The sequence below is a fragment of the Rana temporaria genome, chromosome 1 (assembly GCF_905171775.1).
Source record: "Rana temporaria chromosome 1, aRanTem1.1, whole genome shotgun sequence".
Taxonomy (NCBI): Eukaryota; Metazoa; Chordata; class Amphibia; order Anura; family Ranidae; genus Rana; species Rana temporaria.
This window is the reverse complement of record NC_053489.1, coordinates 431,675,232-431,695,765: the sequence shown is the minus strand read 5'-3', so window position 1 is coordinate 431,695,765 and position 20,534 is coordinate 431,675,232.

Below are 20,534 nucleotides of genomic sequence, written 5' to 3'. Positions count from 1 at the left end.
GCCTGCCTAACTGCGTACAAATTGAAAGTGTTTAGGTTTGACCTCCTATTATATGGTAAATCTAAAGCCCCCTTTCACATGGGCTTTCTGATCCGGTCTGCCTGTCAGTTTTTCAGGCAGACCTTATCGGACCCTCCATTCACCCATATAGGGCAGCGGATGTCAGTGGTGACATATCCGCTAACACCCACTGCTTTCCTATCCTGTCTATGAAATCCAGACCGATGGAGACCCCATTTTTCCATCCGTCGATCAGATGAAAACAGACAGGCGGTCTCCCCATAGAGGGAAGCGGAGTCCACCGGGCGAACAAGCCTGTGTGAAAGGACACCAAGTGTATGACCAGCCCTAGATCCATTGCTTTTTCATAATGATGCCAATCTAACACTGGGAGTTTGCTAACATGAGGAAAAAGCAGAATGATGCACTAGTGGGTAGGGTGGGAACTTGAAATTGAAAGCTGTGCTGCTTATTTGTTATAATATTGATGACACCCACTTTCCTTTTCAATTTAGAGGGGGGATGTCAAAAGATATATATATATATATATATATATATATATATATAATTTTAGTTCTCAACTTTCCAATTTTATAGGAACAGACACAAAAAGATACTTTCAGCATCTTTCAAAATAATTGTTCAGTCCACTTAGTGGTTGTAAACCCTTGAAAACAACTTTGTTCTACAGGTAAGCCTATATTAAGGCTTACCTGTAGCTACCTGCACGGTTTAGGCGATATCCCCTGCATGTGCCGATGTAATCGTCACATGCACAATGGGGTAAACTGAAGCAATGGCACCTATGTGCTGCTGCTTCAGTCTGTTTGCCATTACGTTGCATGTCGGGAGTGACGTCATCACGGCTCCGGCCAATCGCAGCGCTGGAACCGCGATACCCGGAAGCAAGCCCCGGGCGACATCCCGGAGGGGGAGACGAGGATGGCTGCGGGGGCTTCGCTATGAGGTAAGTAATTTAATATGCTATGCATACTTGCTCATTATGCCTTTTTGGCTTGCAGGTTTTTTTTTTTCTTTGGGTTTACTTCCTCTTTAAATATTGTATTCATTGTAGGCGGTACATAGGCGGGCTGGTGTGTGTGTGTGTGTGTGTCGGGGGTCTAAAGTGAAATACATGCAAAGTGTTGTTAGTGCCACCTGCAGAACATTCGGTGTGTAAAGCATACAAAACATAGTATAGTTTTATACAGTTGGGTGGTGTGTGCCCCTTAGGTTGGGTTCACACTTGTACGACAAACGTTCCAACATTGGGAACTTATGTCGCATGACGTGTGAAAATCAATGTTTCCCAATGACACAAGTCGATCAGACTTTTAAAATGCTCCCTGCACTACTTTGGTCAGACCTTGATCCTTTTTCAGCCCATTGAATATCGCTGAAGTCGGATCAAAGTTGGATCGCCGTCTTAACTGATCTGACTTTGGCATGCTCTGATCTTAAAGCGGATGTCCGCTGAAATTTTTTTTGTCAAAAGCCAGCAGCTACAAATACTGCAGCTGCTGACTTTTAATATCAGCACACTTACCTGTCCTGGAGTCCAGCGCCGTTCGCAGCATAGGACGAGCGATCGCTCGTCACTCTGCTGCCCCCCCGCCATCCTCGGTGAGGGAACCAGGAAGTTAAGCGCTCCAGCTTCACTGCCCGGTTCCCTACGGGTGCATGCATGAGTTGCGCTGCGCGGTCTGACTGGCTCCCGCTGTGTTCTGGGAGCCGAGTGTTTCCAGAATGCAACGGGGGGGTGGGGAATGGGAACTGACGCTCTGCCCGCAGACTGTGTGGCCGAAAGTGGGTGCAAATACCTGTCTTTAGACAGGTATCTGCACCCCCCTCCCCCCTAAAAGGTGTCAAATGTGACACCGGAGGGGGGGGGGAAGGTTCCGATCAGCGGGAGTTCCACTTTAGGGTGGAGCTCCGCTTTAAAGGAGAACTACATGCCAAATAAAAAAAATAAAATGTATGGGTTCCCCCTCCAAGAGCATACCCGGCCCTTTGGTCTGGTATGGATTTTAAGGGGAACCCCCAGGCCTAATAGAAAAAATGGCGTGGGGTCCCCCCCCTAAATCCATAACAGACCCTTATCCAAGCACAACCTGGCAGGTCAGGGAAGGGAGTGGGAACTGCTGTGACGTACCAGTGTGAGCCGGGCCTCAGAAGTGATCATAGAGCCGCTCAGATCACTTCTATGGGAAAGCCCATCACTGGCTGTAAATTTTAAAACCAGGATCATGGCTGCAGTCATGATCCTAGTTTCACCCATTGTTCCTGAGGATATATTGGTGCGCCCCAAGGACAGGAAGCAGTTAAGCTAATTGCATTCGCTTACATTTTTTGGTGCTATATTGGCGTTCCCCATACATCGCTCATAAGATCTCCATCTCTCCCTCCACTGCCCGATACCTGAACTTCCTTCTATTTGTACCTGTTATTCCCCTGTCACCTGAGCATGGACATAAAATTACCCTGCTGACTAGAATTACAGACCAGCTGACTCGCGTCTTTAACTGGATACTCAGCTGGCCACTAAGTGTTCCTCTTGGCAGTGTGGGTGGGCTTACTCACACCATGCGCAGTTTAATCCTGTTTCAAAGGAATAGGGACTGACTGTCATTCTTGCCTGAACCCGATCGTTCCAGGGACGAGCACAGTAGCTCCAGTCGCTGTCTCGGGTCCTCATTGGATAGGTTGATAGCAGCGTGGGGGGCACTCAAGCCAGTAGTGCCCCTGGGGAACCCCAGAAAAGGAGGATCGGGGCCACTCTGTAAAACCCTTCCACAAAGGAGGTAAGTATGTTTGTCATTTTATATATTTTTGTTTTGTTTTAAAAGAAACCTTTTACAATTACTTTAACTACAATGGCTGTGACCGCTGTGGTAGTTCATTGAGTCTTCCTGTAAGAATTGATTGGCTTCTTCGTACGAAGACTGACAGATCTGCAGGAGACCTGCATGGCATCAGCGAACTGCTGATCTCTGGTGCAAGGCTTTGCAGGCTTCTGCAACAATATTATATTAATAACATAATAAATGCACAGGTTTTGAAATTGACCACCATTTTGTGGGGCAAGGTTGTTATGAGACTGCTTTTCACTAGAAATGAAGATACTGGGGGTTATTTACGAAAGGCAAATCCACTTTGCACTTGGAAGTGCAGTCGCTGTAGATCTGAGGGGGACCTGCAAGGAAAATAAAAACACAGCATTTTTGCTTGCACATGATTGGATAATAAAATCAGCAGAGCTTCCCCTCAGATCTACAGTGTGTGCACTTGTAGTGAAAAGTGGATTTGCCTTTCGTAAATAACCCCCATTGTGTTGCTTTCTAGGCCCCTTTCACACTTGTGCGACCTGAAAGTCGTGCAATTTTTTGCCACGCTTTTGATGCAGCTCGAAGCAATGCCTTGTTGCAGCAGCTGTCCAGGTCACTGGTCTCAGACGATCTTGAAAGGGGGAAGATGCCAGATGGGCTGGTGTGGTTACACGTGGTTTGCGTTTGTGAGGCCGGTTGAATGTACTGCCAAATTCTCTGAAACACCTTTGGAGACCGCTTATGGTAGAGAAATAAACATTCAATTCAAGGGCAACAGCTCTGGTGGACATTCCTGCAATTGGCATGCCAATTGCATGCTCCCTCAAAACTTGCGACATCTGTGGTATTGTCTGAATAAAGAATGATGAGCGCAAACTGAAAATCTAAAAGTGAATATAAAGACAGTCCATAGGGGACTGATAACAATCAATAAAGATATGCAGTGAATTCAAAATTGGTGAAATAACCCAAAACTGATAATAAATCCAAAAATAAAAGTCCAAATATATAAATCAAAATTTGGATAAATCAATCTAGTGTGCCAGTGATAAACAAAACTTCTGCACTTCGGGCATCAATGTGGACAATCTTGATAACTCTTTGCTTAGCCTGGGCTCGCAGTGCGCTTACCTCCAGACACTAGGTCATGCGTGTCAACGAAATCCTCCCAAAACTGGAACAGAATCCAAACAGTGGGTAACACGTGTTGCACGGAATCTTCCCAGTGCTGAGATAGAATCGAGGGGCGTTCTCTGTATCCAATACCAGTATAGGTCCAGGCGCAGCGAAGTCGACTCCACAGGATAGCCACAAGGTGTATCAGGAGCAAATGTAGAAATAAAAAGCTCTCATGGTGAAGTATGCAAGCACTTTAAAATTTAATAAAGGTAAGTGATGTGACACCCTGACCGTCCACCGGAAGTGCCGCTGTTTGGCGTTTTATTCGTTTTTTCAATGTAAGCACATTTTTACCTTTATTAAATTTTAAAGTGCTTGCATACTTCACCATGAGAGCTTTTTATTTCTACATTTGCTCCTGATACACCTTGTGGCTATCCTGTGGAGTCGACTTCGCTGCGCCTGGACCTATACTGGTATTGGATACAGAGAACGCCCCTCGATTCTATCTCAGCACTGGGAAGATTCCGTGCAACACGTGTTACCCACTGTTTGGATTCTGTTCCAGTTTTGGGAGGATTTCGTTGACACGCATGACCTAGTGTCTGGAGGTAAGCGCACTGCGAGCCCAGGCTAAGCAAAGAGTTATCAAGATTGTCCACATTGATGCCCGAAGTGCAGAAGTTTTGTTTATCACTGGCACACTAGATTGATTTATCCAAATTTTGATTTATATATTTGGACTTTTATTTTTGGATTTATTATCAGTTTTGGGTTATTTCACCAATTTTGAATTCACTGCATATCTTTATTGATTGTTATCAGTCCCCTATGGACTGTCTTTATATTCACTTTTAGATTTTCAGTTTGCGCTCATCATTCTTTATTCAGACCTTTATTTGTTGTTAGCACATTTTAGATTTGAGCAGCATTTTGTTTTTCACTGGTCACTTTTAATTTTCACTGTTAGCTAGCGCTTTAGTCACCCACTTATCTGTGGTATTGTGCTGTGTGATAAAACTGCACATTTTACAGTGGCCTTTTATTGTGGCCAGCCTACACACCTGTGCAATAATCATGCTGTCTAATCAGCATCTTGATATGCCACACCTCCGAGGTGAAGGAATTATCGCAGCAAAGGAGAAGTGCTCACTAAGGCCCCTTTCAGACTGGGGCGGGAGCCGTGGTGGCGGTATAACGCCGCTAAAAATATCGGTGCTATACCGCCGGATTGCCGCGGGACTCAGCCGCTAGCGGTGTGGTATTAACCCCCGCTAGCGGCTGATAAAGGGTTAATACAGCCCGCAATGCGCCTCTATAGAGGCGCATTTTGGGCGGTATTGCCGCGGTTTCCCATTGTTTTCAATGGGAAGGAGCGGTATACATGCCGCTCCTCTCACCGCTCCAAAGATGCTGCTGACAGGAGATGTTTTTGTCTCCCGCCAGCGCATCGCCTCAGTGTGAAAGCCCTCGGGCTTTCACATTGAGTCTGCAGTGAAGGAGTTTTTCAGGCAGGATAGCAGCGCTATTTTTAGCGCTGTACCGCCTGAAAAACTCCTCGATGTGAAAGGGGTCTAACACAGATTTAGACAGCTTTGTGAACAATATTTATGAGAAATAGGCCCTCAGTGTACATAGAAAAAGTATTGGGCCTTTCTCAACAGTCTTCTTAACTCTAGTCTCGCATAAGCATGTATAAAAGTATTTACCAGACAGGCCCGGACTGGCCATAGGGCATACCGGGCATATGCCCGGCGGCCCGCGAACGGCCCTCGGCGGCCCGCGAACGGCCCTCGGCGGCCAGCATGTCACTTCTACCCAGAGGTGTACCAAGGCCCTTGGGGCGGACTGGGCTGGGTTGCAAGAATGCATTTGCCCCCTGGGCTGCTCTAATGTCCTGCAAAAAGGCCACTGAGCTGGCCGAGTGCGCCACCTGCCACAAGTTGTGGATTGTCCACTGGCCACGTCACCTGCCATGTCACCTGGCCACGTCACCTGCCACAAGTTGTGGATTGTCCACTTGCCACGTCATCTGCCATGTCACCTGGCCACGCAACCTGCCACAAGTTGTGGATTGTCCACTGGCCACGTCACCTGGCCATGTCACCTGCCACAAGTTGTGGATTGTCCACTTGCCACGTCACCTGCCACGTCACCTGGCCACGTCACCTGCCACAAGTTGTGGATTGTCCACTTGTCACGTCACCTGCCACAAGTGGATTATGCACTTGCCAAATCACCTGGCCACGTCACCAGCCACAAGTTGTGGATTGTCCACTGGCCACGTCACCTGCCATGTCACCTGGCCACGTTACCTGCCACAAGTTGTGGATTGTCCACTTGCCATGTCACCTGGCCACGTCACCTGCCACGTCACCTGGCCACGTCACCTGCCACAAGTTGTGGATTATCCACTGGCCACGTCAACTGGCCACGTCAATTGCCACAAGTTGTGGATTGTCCACTGGCCACGTGACCTGGCCACGTCACCTGCCACATCACCTGGCCACGTCACCTACCACAAGTTGTGGATTTTCCACTTGCCACGTCACCTACCACAAGTTGTGTATTGTACACTTGCCATGTCATCTGCCATGTCACCTGGCCACGCCACCTGCCACAAGTTGTGGGTTGTCCACTGGCCACGTCACCTGGCCACGTCACCTGCCACAAGTTGTGGATTGTCCACTTGCCCTGTCACCTGGCCACGTCACCTGCCACGTCACCTGCCACATCACCTGGCCACGTCACCTGCCACAAGTTGTGGAATGTCCACTGGCCACGTCACCTGCCACGTCAACTGGCCATGTCACCTGCCGCAAGTTGTCAATTGTCCACTTGCCACGTCACCTGCCTCAAGTTGTGTATTGTCCACTTGCCACGTCATCTGCCACGTCAACTGGCCATGTCACCTGCCACAAGTTGGATTGTCCACTTGCCACGTCACCTGCCACGTCAACTGGCCACGTCACCTGCCACAAGTTGTGGAATGTCCACTGGCCACGTCACCTGCCACGTCAACTGGCCACGTCACCTGCCACAAGTTGTGGATTGTCCACTTGCCACGTCACCTGGCCACGTCACCTGCCACAAGTTGTGGATTGTCCACTTGCCATGTCACCTGGCCACGTCACCTGCCACATCACCTGGCCACGTCACCTGCCACAAGTTGTGGAATGTCCACTGGCCACGTCACCTGCCACGTCAACTGGCCACGTCACCTGCCACAAGTTGTGAATTGTCCACTTGCCACGTCACCTGCCTCAAGTTGTGTATTGTCCACTTGCCACGTCATCTGCCACGTCAACTGGCCATGTCACCTGCCACAAGTTGGATTGTCCACTTGCCACGTCACCTGCCACGTCAACTGGCCATGTCACCTGCCACAAGTTGTGGATTGTCCACTTGCCACGTCACCTGCCACGTCAACTGGCCATGTCACCTGCCACAAGTTGTGGATTGTCCACTTGCCACGTCACCTGACCACGAAACCTGCCACAAGTTGTGGATTGTCCACTTGTCACGTCACCTGCCACAAGTGGATTATCCACTTGCCAAATCACCTGGCCACGTCACCTGCCACAAGTTGTGGATTGTCCACTGGCCACATCCCCCTCTCTGCATATTAAGTGTTATATTACAGCAGCCTGTGACAGTTTCTGCCCTCCTAGATGTTATGATGTGGGTTCACACTGGCAAGCTGCAGTTTAGCTGCAGTTCTGGCATGTTACCCTCCAGTCCCATAGACTTCTATTAGGTTGTACATTTTTGCTGCATGTCCTGAAAGTGAACAAAAAGTCCTGCATGCCGCATCTGTGGTGCAATTCCAAAAAATGCAGCAAAAACGCACAATTTCTAATTAAAAGTCTGAGGGACAGGGGCTATGGAAAACCGCCACAGTGGCGGCCTGTCCATTAACCTGCCTGGCGGTATTCCCGAGTCTGACTCGGGGTTAGATTTTCCTGCTGCGAGCGGTAACCCCGAGTCAGACTCGGGCTCGCCTCGCTAGATCCACAGGGAGTGTTTTCTTACCTTGTCCCTGGATCCAGCGATGCCACCGCGCTGTGTGAGCGAGCGGGACCTCGCTCGATTCACACAGCGTCCTCCTGTGCCGCCGATCTCCGTTCCCTGCGACGTTACGACGCACGGGGACGGAGAACGGCGCCAAATTCAAAAAAGTAAACAAACACTTTACATACAGTATACTGTAATCTTATAGATTACAGTACTGTATGTAAAAAAAACACCCCCCCATTGTCCCTAGTGGTCTGCACAGTGCCCTACATGTCATTTTATATAATAAAAACGTTTCTTTCTCCCTGCAAACTGTAGATTGTCCATAGCAACCAAAAGTGTCCCTTTATGTCAAAAATAGTTTTAGATCAGCTAAAAAACAGCGATAATAAATTATAATCACTTGCAGAATTGTACGATAGCGATTTGTGGGGAAATTCGTCATAAAAAAAAAAAAAATAATGACAGCGACAATTCTGCAACTGAGCAAATTTCAGTGATTTTGATTTGATTACATTATTGAATATTTTTTATTATAATTATATTATTATTTGTTATAATTATTTATAATTATTTATTATATTATAATTTATAATTTTGTTTTTAAAAAAAATGTCATACCCGGGATGCCTATTAAACTCTGGTTTGGTCAGATTTAAGTGAGTTATTTCTAAAAATTACAGACCTACAATATAAAACGCCAAATTTCCTTGCAAATAATGGTACCGCTTTCAGCATGTTTTTTCTGAAAGAATCATACCGCCAGGGAGGTTAAGGGCACTGAGGCACTGCCCCCTCCATTATGCCACCCTTATATGTAAAATGGATAGATTCATGCCTGACCGGCCACTAAGATGGGGTAAGTGTCGGTCAGACAGCGAGTTTGTGGAGGGTGTGTCACAGTGGCTGCATTTGATGGGACAAAGTGGCTGCATTTGATGGGGCACAGTGGCTGCATTTGATGGGACACAGTGGCTGCATTTGATGGGGCACAGTGGCTGCATTTGATGGGGCACAGTGGCTGCATTTGATGGGGCACAGTGGCTGCATTTGATGGGGCACAGTGGCTGCATTTGATGGGGCACAGTGGCTGCATTTGATGGGGCAAAGTGGCTGCATTTGATGGGGCACAGTGGCTGCATTTGATGGGGCACAGTGGCTGCATTTGATGGGACAAAGTGGCTGCATTTGATGGGGCACAGTGGCTGCATTTGATGGGACAAAGTGGCTGTATTTGATGGGACAAAGTGACTGCATTTGATGGGGCACAGTGGCTGCATTTGATGTAGCACAGTGGCTGCATTTGATGGGGCACAACAGCTGCATTTGATGGGACAACGTGGCTGCATTTAATGGGGCACAGTGGCTGCATATAATGGGGCGCAGTGGCTGCATTTGATGGGGCACAGTGGCTGCATATAATGGGGCACAGTGGCTGCATTTGATGTTTTTATTCAGTTTGATTGCTTCCCCCCCAAAAAATGTTGAGTACCAGTGTGAGCCAAAAGGCTTGCACTCACAGATACTCCACTGAAAAGTTATCAATTCTCATGTCACTTTCCAGAGGCATTTGACAGACAGTAAGGAGGTGATGCCCAATTTCCTCCCTGCCTGTTTTAACCTCAGCCAGTCCCTCCAGATATTTCACTTTGTACTCCACCTTATTTTCATTACTCTTTATAGGTATTAGATGTTCTCTCACCTTATTCTTTGCACATCTAATACATAATGAGAGTTCTGGAATTAAGGTGGAGTTCAAAGTGAATTTCTAAACCTAAGTTGAGAACCCCTTTCAGAAGATTTGAGGATATTATTAAACTAGAGACTGGTGGACTTAGGCCATCATAAATAGATTGAAAATCTGCCAGTTCAGCAGAAATTTCAATCTATCAATGTGCAGACTGGTTATACAGACTCCGATCTACCAACTGACTTCAGTACAACAATGGGAAATGTCCAACGATTTCTCTCTGTTCCAGCAATGTGGAGTGATTTCTCTCTCTGTGCCACAAATGTGGAGCAGTCTCTCTCTCTGTGCGGGCATTCCATCAATAACCCCCGCTGCGGGCCACCCCCCCCCCCCCCGGCTGCTCAGTCTAAAATGCCCGGGCCTATTTTTTGTCCCAGTCCGGGCCTGTTACCAGATGATACCTGGCCCCATCTAGACTGGCCAAGCTATACCCAACGCTATCCCCCCTCTGCTTTCTGGGGTGTAACCTCAGGGGTGATATGTTAAATGTATGGTGGAGATGCCCCAGAAAAAGGAGTTTTTGGAACAAAGTCTTCACCTGGATCTGTAAGGTCACAAATGTTCCCACTCAAACATCTCCCCTGAGTGAGTGAGTGAGTGAGTGAGAGAGAGACTTGTAAAGCGCAACACATGCGAACTGAATCGCCTCTGGGCGCTGCTCATTGCTCTTCTCAACTTTCCAGTGTATGCGACGTCTTATTTTCTTCATTATTAGTCAAAAGGAAAATCTCTTGGATTATGGCGCAAGAGAAGATAGCAAGTATACTCTTGGACCGCACTGAGAAATTTGAAAAAGTCTGGGAACCTTAGGCAACCTTCATGAATGTTCCCTTACACCCCTGACCTCAAACCGATCTCTCTCTCTCGCCCCCCCCCCTCTCTCTCTCTCCTACTCCTCCCAGTCGGTCCTTCTCCTCACCTTCTTCGGCTCTTTCTTTCGTCTCCTCCTCCTCCTCCTCTCTTCTTTCCTCTGGTAACGGTTCAGGCCCTCATCTTTACTGACCTAGCCAACTCAGGTGTCTGGTCGCTTTTCAGAAGACAGCACTCCATATACATCACTGTTCCCTATTTATTATGTTTTTTGTTCCTCATATATTTTGGGTTTATTACCTTGTTATGTGGTGGGGAAGGAATCGTCCCCACCACAGTTTGATCCCCTTAGAGGTGGCCAGTCTGCACTCTTAGGCCTTCTGGTCCAACACTCTCCTTAAGGTCAAATGTTCAGCTTTACTATACTCTGCCAAGCCTATATTCAAAGTGTGTGATGATTATTAAATTTTTATTTCAATTACTCTACGTGCCATTTATTGTGCTTTACACCTGTTGTATAACTGGCCATTGCAGGACAAATGGCCCTACACATGCTTTTATATGTTGTTTTCTATATTGAATATTTTTGTTCAGTGTATATGGGTAAATCTGTTCTGCTGTGGTTACTAGGCTGCTTTCAAACTGATCCTCAGGTGCAGCACAGTGCACCTGCATGTTACCTGCACCATGCACTGATCCATAGACTTCTGTTATTACCCGTAGGTTTGGTGCGCTTTCAGAAAGTGCATTACAGCTACAGGATATAATTGAAGTCTATGGCGAAGTGCAGCTAACCCGCAAGATAGCCACAGGTGTGGGTAAATGACAGTGCATCAGTTTCAAAGCAGCCTTAGGCCCCTTTCACACAATCGGTCCAACCAATCGGACCCTCCATTTACCTCCAATCCAATCAACAAAAAACAGAAGAGTATCTGTCTCCTTCCATCTGGGTGGATCGAATCGGAAGGCCCATAGAGTAGAGCGGGTGGTGTCCATGTCCGCTCCTCATATGCGGAGTGGACACGGACCTTTCATTAGCCCGCGACCGGTCACCAAGTTGCCTAAGTGGCCCTTGCTCTTCAAAAGGTTGGGCACCCCTGCTCTAAGTGAATTAGTCAAGACCATGGTGCAGGCCTATGAGCTTCTGGGTAAAGAAGTCGCTAGATAGAATCTGTGAACATTTTTTTTAACCCTTTGAGAGACCATGTGCATCTAACCATTGCCATCCATCCTGTCGTTGCTATGTGTGGTTAAACAGTTTTCACCCCATTGTCCAAGACTGCTGCTAGGAAGGAGACATATTTTTGAGTGACAGCGCTGACCTCTGGTAGCAGGTGTCACACTGGAAACCAGTTTTTGCATTCACAAACCATCACACAACCTGCAGAGCCATGTGTCTTTTTGTGGCTGCATGCAGTTGCGTCGCGCAGGGGGGGGGGGTGCGGACCGCACCCGGTTGACACCCACCAGAGGTGTGACACCCGTGGGCAGGGGCACTGGCATGCACCAGTCGCACTGTTTTGGAGCTCTCGTGAGCTGTCTGGGTTGTCCCCGCTGCAGATTAGAGTGGACCGAAGCCCCCCCCCCCCCCTCTCGTCTGTTTACATTTACACAGGCCGAAGGAGGGAAACCCATGCTGATCTGAGGTCTGTATGTTTCTATTTTAGATTGACACAGGGGGTGACAGAGTGCAAGGGAAGAGAAGGCAAGTTAAAAAAAGATGGAGGAGTGATTATGAGGGGGTTAAGAGTATATGTGCTGGGGGGGGACTTTGGAAAGGGAGAGGACCTATGCTAGAAGTGGGGGTTGTATTTGAAATCTGCCCCCCCCCCCCAACAACAGCATAAGCTCTCACCTCTCAAAGCACCTCCAGTACATATCTGACCCCCCACACCTCCCTACTAGCATGTCCTTGCCTCTCCTGTATTGAGAGAGGGGGGTGGGGGGGCAGACTGAGGGAGAGGGGTCTGGACTGGGGGGGGGGGACACCATGTTTTACCAACACCAGGTGATACCAACTCCAGTGATGCCACTGGCTGCATGTAAACATATACACAGTGAGTAATCTTTCACTTTCAGGCTGCATTCACACTTCAGCGTTTACAAATGCGGGCAGATTTGCCGCGATTCTGCCTGCGCCGATGTGTGAATGAGACATCGCAGCACTCGCATTTGAGATGCCATTCATTTGAATGACACCTAAAATTGGGGTGCGGGCAGGACCGGACTAGCCTACCAGGAGATCGGGAGAACTCCCGGTAGGCTGCCTGTTCTGCGGCCGGTTTCATTTGCGGGGGCTGCAGCGCTCGCAGTCCCCTCTCTCCTGTGTATCATTACGGAGCTGGCCTGGCTGCCTGGGTCTGTGTTCGGCGATGACGCTGTAACACGGACGGTCCCGCCCCCCTAGATCGGGTCATGTGATAGGATGAAGACTGGTTCTATCTACTATCACATGACCCGGTCTAGGGGGGCGGGACCGTGTTACAGCGTCATCGCCGAACACAGACCCAGGCAGCCAGGCCAGCTCCGTGATGATACTACACACACACAGGAGATGTCATGCCCGCCGAGGTGCTTAAGATCGGATTCGGCGGGGGGCTGCATATAGATTAATTGAGCTGTCTATATTTCTCCATACAGCCGCTGAATGCTTGCAGGAGGGAGAGGAGGAGAATCAAGCATTCCGCGGCTGTATGGAGGAATATAGACAGCTCAATTAATCTATATGCAGTCACCCTGCTTCTCCTCCTATCAGGTTCTCCTTGAAGCTCCCCCCAGTGTTCTCCCCCCCACCACAGTTCTCTAAACCCCTGTTCTTTCTGCCCCCCTGATCTCCCCATCCTTCTCCAGCCACCATCCCAGTGTAACCCCCCCCCCACAGTTCTCATCCACCCCTGTCCCCCCCCCCAGTGCTCTCTAACCCTGTCCCCCCCTCAGTGCTCATCCACCCCTGTCCCCCCCCAGTGCTCTCCACCCCTGTCCCCCCCCAGTGCTCTCCACCCCTGTCCCCCCCTCAGTGCTCTCCACCCCTGTCCCCCCCTCAGTGCTCTCCACCCCTGTCCCCCCCCCAGTGCTCTCCACCCCTGTCCCCCCCTCAGTGCTCTCCACCCCTGTCCCCCCCTCAGTGCTCTCCACCCCTTTGATGGGTACAGTGAGGCTGCATTTGATGGGCACTGATGAGGCTGCATTGAGCTCTTGTATCATGTCTGCAGCCTCAGACCATCTCCTGTATCATGTCTGCAGTCTCTGAGGGAGTCTGGAGAGGAGTCAAGAGTGGTAGCACCGCTGGGATGGGGGTCATGGGAGAAGTCGGATGTCTGTGGACTGTGGAGAGGAGACTATATAGGATAAAACTAGAGCCACCAAGCTGGAGCCGACTGATTGAGCCCTGCATGGTGCACCTGAGAGGAGGTCGGTGACAGCACCGCTAGGCCAGTCTGTGGGGGGGTCACTGATGTAAAGGGGAAGTGAATACGATAATGTAAGGGGGCACTCATATAAAGGTTTCCCCCTTATATCAGTAACCCACTACCCTTATCGTATTCTTTCTGCGGAAGGTGATCCCCCCCCCCCACATTCTGAGTTGCTGGGGTCCCCCATGATGATTGACCACTTTTACCTGGAATTTGCGTTTATAGATATAAAGCCCTCTGTGCTTTCATATCTGTCTTATCTATATATAATACACTCTTCAAATGTGATTTAAAATGTATGGTTTTCCCTTTCATGAACAAGAAAATAATGACGCTGTGCTGTTACGCTGGTATAAAAATGCTGTGGGGCTGGTATGAAATTTTTCCCAGGGCTGGTTTTTATTCCCAGTTCGGCCCTGGGTGCGGGTCTGCAATCGCGACACCCAAATCGCGGGAAGCATAATGCCCAAAAGTAGCTCCTGAACTTTTTTGAGAGACGTGCTTCCCGATTGCATTGTGATTTATTGCGCCAGACCTGCACTGCGATTTTAGGTGTCATTCAAATGAATGGCATCTCAAATGTGAGTCCTGCGATTTGTCATTCACATATCTGCGCTTTCAAATCGTGGGAAGAATCGCGGCAAATCTGCCCACAATTAAAAACGCTGAAGTGTCCCAACAGTGCAGGTTGTTCATTTATAAAAGTGAGAGATTACACAGCACTGTGGGATTCCTGTTGAACCAAACAAATTCTGATTCGTCTATGGCCAACTGGCCTTAGTAGCCTCTAAACGTCTGTATGCCTGAAGCCTAATGGGCCCTTAGGCTGCATGCTCACCAAAGCAAAACAATTTTAGCCTAGGTTCACACTGCTGCGAATTCAAAATCGCGGTAAAATGATTTTACCGCGATTTCGCGGCCGCAAAATTGCCGCGATTTCGGCCGCAATTTAATGTAAATCGCGGCCCGAAATCGCAAAAAGTAGTACAGGAACTACTTTTTGAAATCGTAGATGCGGCGTCGCACTGATTAGGACAGTGCCATTGCCGACAATTGCCGCCGATTTGAGATGCGATTTGACATGTCAAATCGCATCTCAAATCGTTCCAAATCGTACCCAGTGTGAACCAGGGCTTAAGGCGTTTTTATTGAGCATTTTTGCATGTGTATACATGCATTTTAGAAGCATATATCAAGCGTTTTAGATGTGTAATCAAACTTAAGAGTATTTTTGTTTAAGCCAATGGAAAGCTCTAGGAGTAAGACACGTTCTTACGTGTTAAAAAAAAAAAAAAAAAAAACTTTATTCAAACATACACAGGCATTTTGATTGAAGTCTGTGGGGCAAAATATTGCTTCAGAAGTAGCTTATGCAGCTTTTAGAGCATCAGGCTTTGAGCTACAGAAGTCTGTGAGCTCATACTGTATGTGAACAGCCACCATTAACCACTTGCTTACTGGGCACATAAACCCCCTTCGTTCCCAGGCGAAATTTCAGCTTCCGGCACTGCGTCGCTTTAACTGAAATTTGCGCGGTCGTGCGACGTGGCTCCCAAACAAAATTGATGTCCTTTTTTCCCCACAAATAGAGCTTTATTTTGGTGGTATTTGATCACCTCTGCTGTTTTTATTGTTTGCGCTATAAACAAAAAAAGAGCGACAATTAAAAAAAAAAAAATTTTATAATAAATATCCCAATTTTTTTTTAAAAAAACTATTTTTTTTCTCAGTTAAGGCCGATACGTATTTTTCGACGTATTTTTGTAAAAAAAAAAATTGCAATAAGCGACTGGTTTGCGCAAAAGTTATAGCGTCTACAAAATGGGGAACAGAATTATGTTTTTTTTTCATTATTTTTTTTTTACTAGTAATGGCGGCGATCTGCGATTTTTATTGGGACTGCGATATTGCGGCGGACGTATCGGACACTTTCGACACAAATTTGGGACCATTCACATTTATACAGCGATCAGTGCTATAAAAATGCACTAATTACTGTATAAATGTGACTGGCAGGGAAGGGGTTAACACTAGGGGGTGAGGAAGGGGTTAACTGTGTAGCCTGGGTGTGTTCTAACTGTGTGGGGGGAGGGGGGTGACTGGGGGAGGTGACCGATGCTGTGTCTCTATGTACAAGAGACACAGATCGGTCTCCTCTCCTCTAACAGCACGTGGAGCTCTGTGTTTACACACAGAGCTCCACGTCCCTGCTGTTACCGGCTGTGTCACCGACGATCGCGTGTACCTGGCGGACATCGCGGCCGCCAGGTACACGCATCGGCTCCCCAGCGATGCGGCGGCACAGTGGTTACCCGCCACACGCCCCCCAGTGGCACGCGCGGGTAATGCATTTCAAATGACGTCCAAAGACGTCCAGTTGGCACCTGAGAACCGTGCTGTTGACCTCTTTTGTCAATAGCGCGGGTCTCAAGTGGTTAAAATACATGGGATTTAGGATGTTGAAAGTTTTGAAGCTACAAACACTTAGGTGTTCATGGGCCAATGTGTTTAGGGCTTGTTTACACATAAACATGCATCAAAATGCTGGAAAAATTGATGTGCATTTATGCATGTCAATGTGAATTTTAACCACTTCTTGTCCAGGCCAATTTTCAGCTTTTTGAATGACTATTGTGCAGTCATGCAACACTGTACCCAAACAAGAATTTTGTTCAAACAACTAGAGCTTTCTTTTGGTGATATTTAATCACCACAGGATTTTTTATTTTTTGCTAAATAAATGAAAAAATAAAAAAAAATGTCTTTGTTTCTGTTATAAAATTTAGCAGATAGCTAATTTGTTCTTTATACATTTAGCCCAAGATGTATTCTGCTACATTTCTTTGGTGAAAATAACCCAAATCGGTGTATTGTTTAGTCTGTAGAAAAGTTATAGAGTCCAATAAACTATGCTATATATCTGAAAATAGATAAATCCTGATGTACTGAGGGAGTGGTTTGATTACTATAGCGCTAATATGAGAATGGGAGAATAAATACTCTCAAAATTGCCAAAACCGGGCTAATTAGCTCTAAAATTGAACTTACTTTAGCTCCCGGGAAAAAATACTCCCAAAATTGAATTAATTATAGCTCCTAGACATCAGATACTGCCCAAACCCTTAGGCTCCTTTCACACTTATACGACTTGTCCCACAATTTGTGATGGCAAAGTAGCATGACAAGTCCTTTCCCATAATTTCCAATGACAACCATTCATATTAGTACGACTTCAAGTCGTTCTGACTTCGGCCCCTTTCACACTTATACAACTGGTCCCACGATTTGTGATGGCAAAGTAGCATGACAAGTAATTTCCCATGATTTTCAATGACAACCATTCATATTAGTACAACTTCAAGTCGTTCCAATTTAAAAGTAGTCCCTGCACTACTTTGGTCTGATTTTGATGCCACTTACACAGACATTCCCTGAAATTGCGGCAAAATCACGGCCGCGAAATCGCAGTAAAATCGCACAACTTTGAAGTCGCAGTAGTGTGAAAGGGGCCTTACTCTTGCTAGAACCTGGAGAATTGCACATGGAAATAGTGTTTAGAGCATGATATAATTGCCTAAATGCTACTTTAGGCTCCTTTCACACTATTGCGACTTCAAAGTCGTGTGATTTTGCAGTGATTTCAGGGAATGCCTGTGTAAGTGGTATCAAAATCGGACCAAAGTAGTGCAGGGACTACTTTGAAGTCGTACTAATATGAATGGTTGTCATTGGAAATCATGGGAAACGACTTGTCATATTACTTTGCCATCACAAATCGTAGGACAAGTCGTATAAGTGTGAAAGGGGTCTAAGTTCCACCCAAAAATAGAATTTCTGCTTTTTGGAATCCTCCTGTCTATACAAGTTATTTGCTTCCACTTCCGGGCATAGATCACTGCAGTATCTGCAGCGATCTGTGCCATGTCCGGCCCCTCCTTCGTTCCCCGCGCTGTCTTCTGGGAGACACACAGGTCACAGAAGACAGCAGGGACCAGTGAAACTGTGCAGCGCAACTCACGCATGAGCAGTAGGGAACCAGGAAGTGAAGCCGCAAGGCTTCACTTCCTGATTCCCTTACCGGAAATAGCGGCGCCTCCACCCAAGAGCCGAGGGACAGATCAGCTTCGGGTGCCGACATCGCAGGCTCCCTGGACAGGTAAGTGTCCATATATTAAAAGTCAGCAGCTGCAGTATTTGTAAAAATTTTGGTGGAACTCCGCTTTAAATATGTGATGTCAAGTCCATACACCATATAGACTTAATTTCTCCCTCTCCTTTAGCCCTGGTTCACACTGGGTACGATTTGAGATGCGATTTGACATGTCAAATCGCATCTCAAATTGGCGGCAATTGTCGGCAATGGCACTGTCCTAATCAGTGCGACGCCGCATCTGCGATTTCAAAAAGTAGTTCCTGTACTACTTTTTGCGATTTCGGGCCGCGATTTACATTAAATTGCGGCCGAAATCGCGGCAAAATCGCAGCCGCGAAATCGCGGTAAAATCGAGCATTTTACCGCGATTTTGAATTCGCAGCAGTGTGAACCTAGGCTAAAGCTTATGCTCACTTCAATGACCATTAGCTTATATCAGAATTGTTCAGCAGGCTCTGCTGAACAATTCTATAACTCTGATCAACGAATTACAACCTGCTGATCAGAGTTAATAACCTCTGTGACTCTCCCCCCCAGCACTGATTACACCCCCCTCCACCCAAACCAAACCCCCCAACCCGATCCCCCGCAGCTACCATCATTAGCCAGCATCCCACCTCAGTCGCTCCCACCAGCTTCAGGTGCTGCATGGGGCTTGGGGGGGATACAGATGTGCTTCCCCCAACAGTCAGATTTCCCCCCCATACTGCCCCCACACCCCCAATCCATGGCTGCTCCGAGCAGCATCTCTCCTTCCTTTCCCACCGCCTGCAGCTTTTTCCTGCACTGATCTCCGCAATCTGGGGAGAGCAGCGGTGGGGGTGAAGTTGGGGCTTGGGGGCTTAGTATACATGTGTTTACCAAGCCCCCCTGTAGTACAGTGGATATAGGCAGCGATTGCTCCTATATCCTCTGACAGCTGATACTTCATAAACCGCAGTGTTACTATGTATCAGACTGTCATTTTATGAATGAATGGAATCTCTATAAAGATTCCTCCTTCATTCAAGTAAAGTGCTGCAGAGAAAAGGGACTATCTTCAGTCCCTTTCTCTGTCTCAAAAAATTTATATGGGAGTTTGTGTAGACCTCTAAAATCTCACCAAAGACCCCTTAAAAAATTTTAAATAACTGTAAAAAAAAATTAAAAAGTAAAAAACAAACAAAAAAAACCCACAAACATAGTAAGACCCCCCCAGGTCCGCCCGCACTCACCCCTCCACGGTGATGCCCCCCTCCACAGCTTCCCCGGCTTCTCCTCCCGGGCAACCTGATCCATTCTGATTAGCCAGGGGGAGAAGCTGGAAGACAATAGCGAATATAAATTCGCTATTGTCACAAAAGGGGGGGTTCGGGTGCAATGCTCTGCACCCGAGCCCAACCTTTTTCAAGCCAATTAGAACCTCTGGCTCTAATCACATGGCTTGTAAAAAAAAAAACTCATACAAACCTATAAGTCCAACGCCCTGCAGGGCCGTCCGCTCCTGGTAAGACCCCTTTCGCATGGAGTTGACTCTATCAAGCAGATCCGCCTGGTCAGCGGGGGATCTGTCTGCTGATCCCCGCTGAGCAGGCAGATGACAGATCCGTGTCTGCTCCGCTGATGCAGGGGTAGATCGGAAATGAAGGGAAGCTCTGCTGATTTTATTATCCAACCATGTGCAAGCTAAAATGCTGTTTTTTATTTTCCTTCAGTGTCACTCTCGGATCTACAGTGACTGCAATTTCAAGTGCACTTAGCACATGTAGTTTGCACTTGTAGTGCAAAGTGGATTTGCCTTTAGTAAATAACCCCCATTGTCTGTTCTCCCTATGTTGTTAAACTCATGTCCTTTTGTCTAAATGTAGTATTCATGTGTAGGAGGGTTCCAACACCATTGCAAACCATATTACAGGCATACCCCGCTTTAAGTACACTCACTTTACATACACTCGCGAGTAAGGACATACCCCCGAGTGTATGTTAAGTGCCTTACAAGTACTGTACAGACATTTTGCAGCCACAGTAGAAGGAGCTGAAGCTTCGAGAGCATAGCACGCCCTGTTCCAGTGTGCCCCTGACACCCCCACTACAGCCCCTGAGACCTCAACTACAGCTCCTGACACCCCAAATACAGCCCCTGACCCCCTACTACACCCTAGAAGTGAAAAAAGGTATTGTTTCACTTTAAGTACATTTTCGTTTTACATACATGCTCTGGTCCCATTGTGTACTTAAAAGTGGGGTATGCCTGTATATGTTTTCCATGGGTAAGGTCTATAATCAGCCTTAACTTTTCCCCACCAGCACTAATTGCAGCCTCTTATCAAGCTTAAAGGAACACTAAAGGGAAAACATATATTTTTTTAAATAACAAACATGTTATACTTACCTCCACTGTGCAGCTCGTTTTGCACAGAGTGTCCCAGAACCCTGTCTCCTGGGGTCCCTCAACGGCTGTCTCTGCTCCT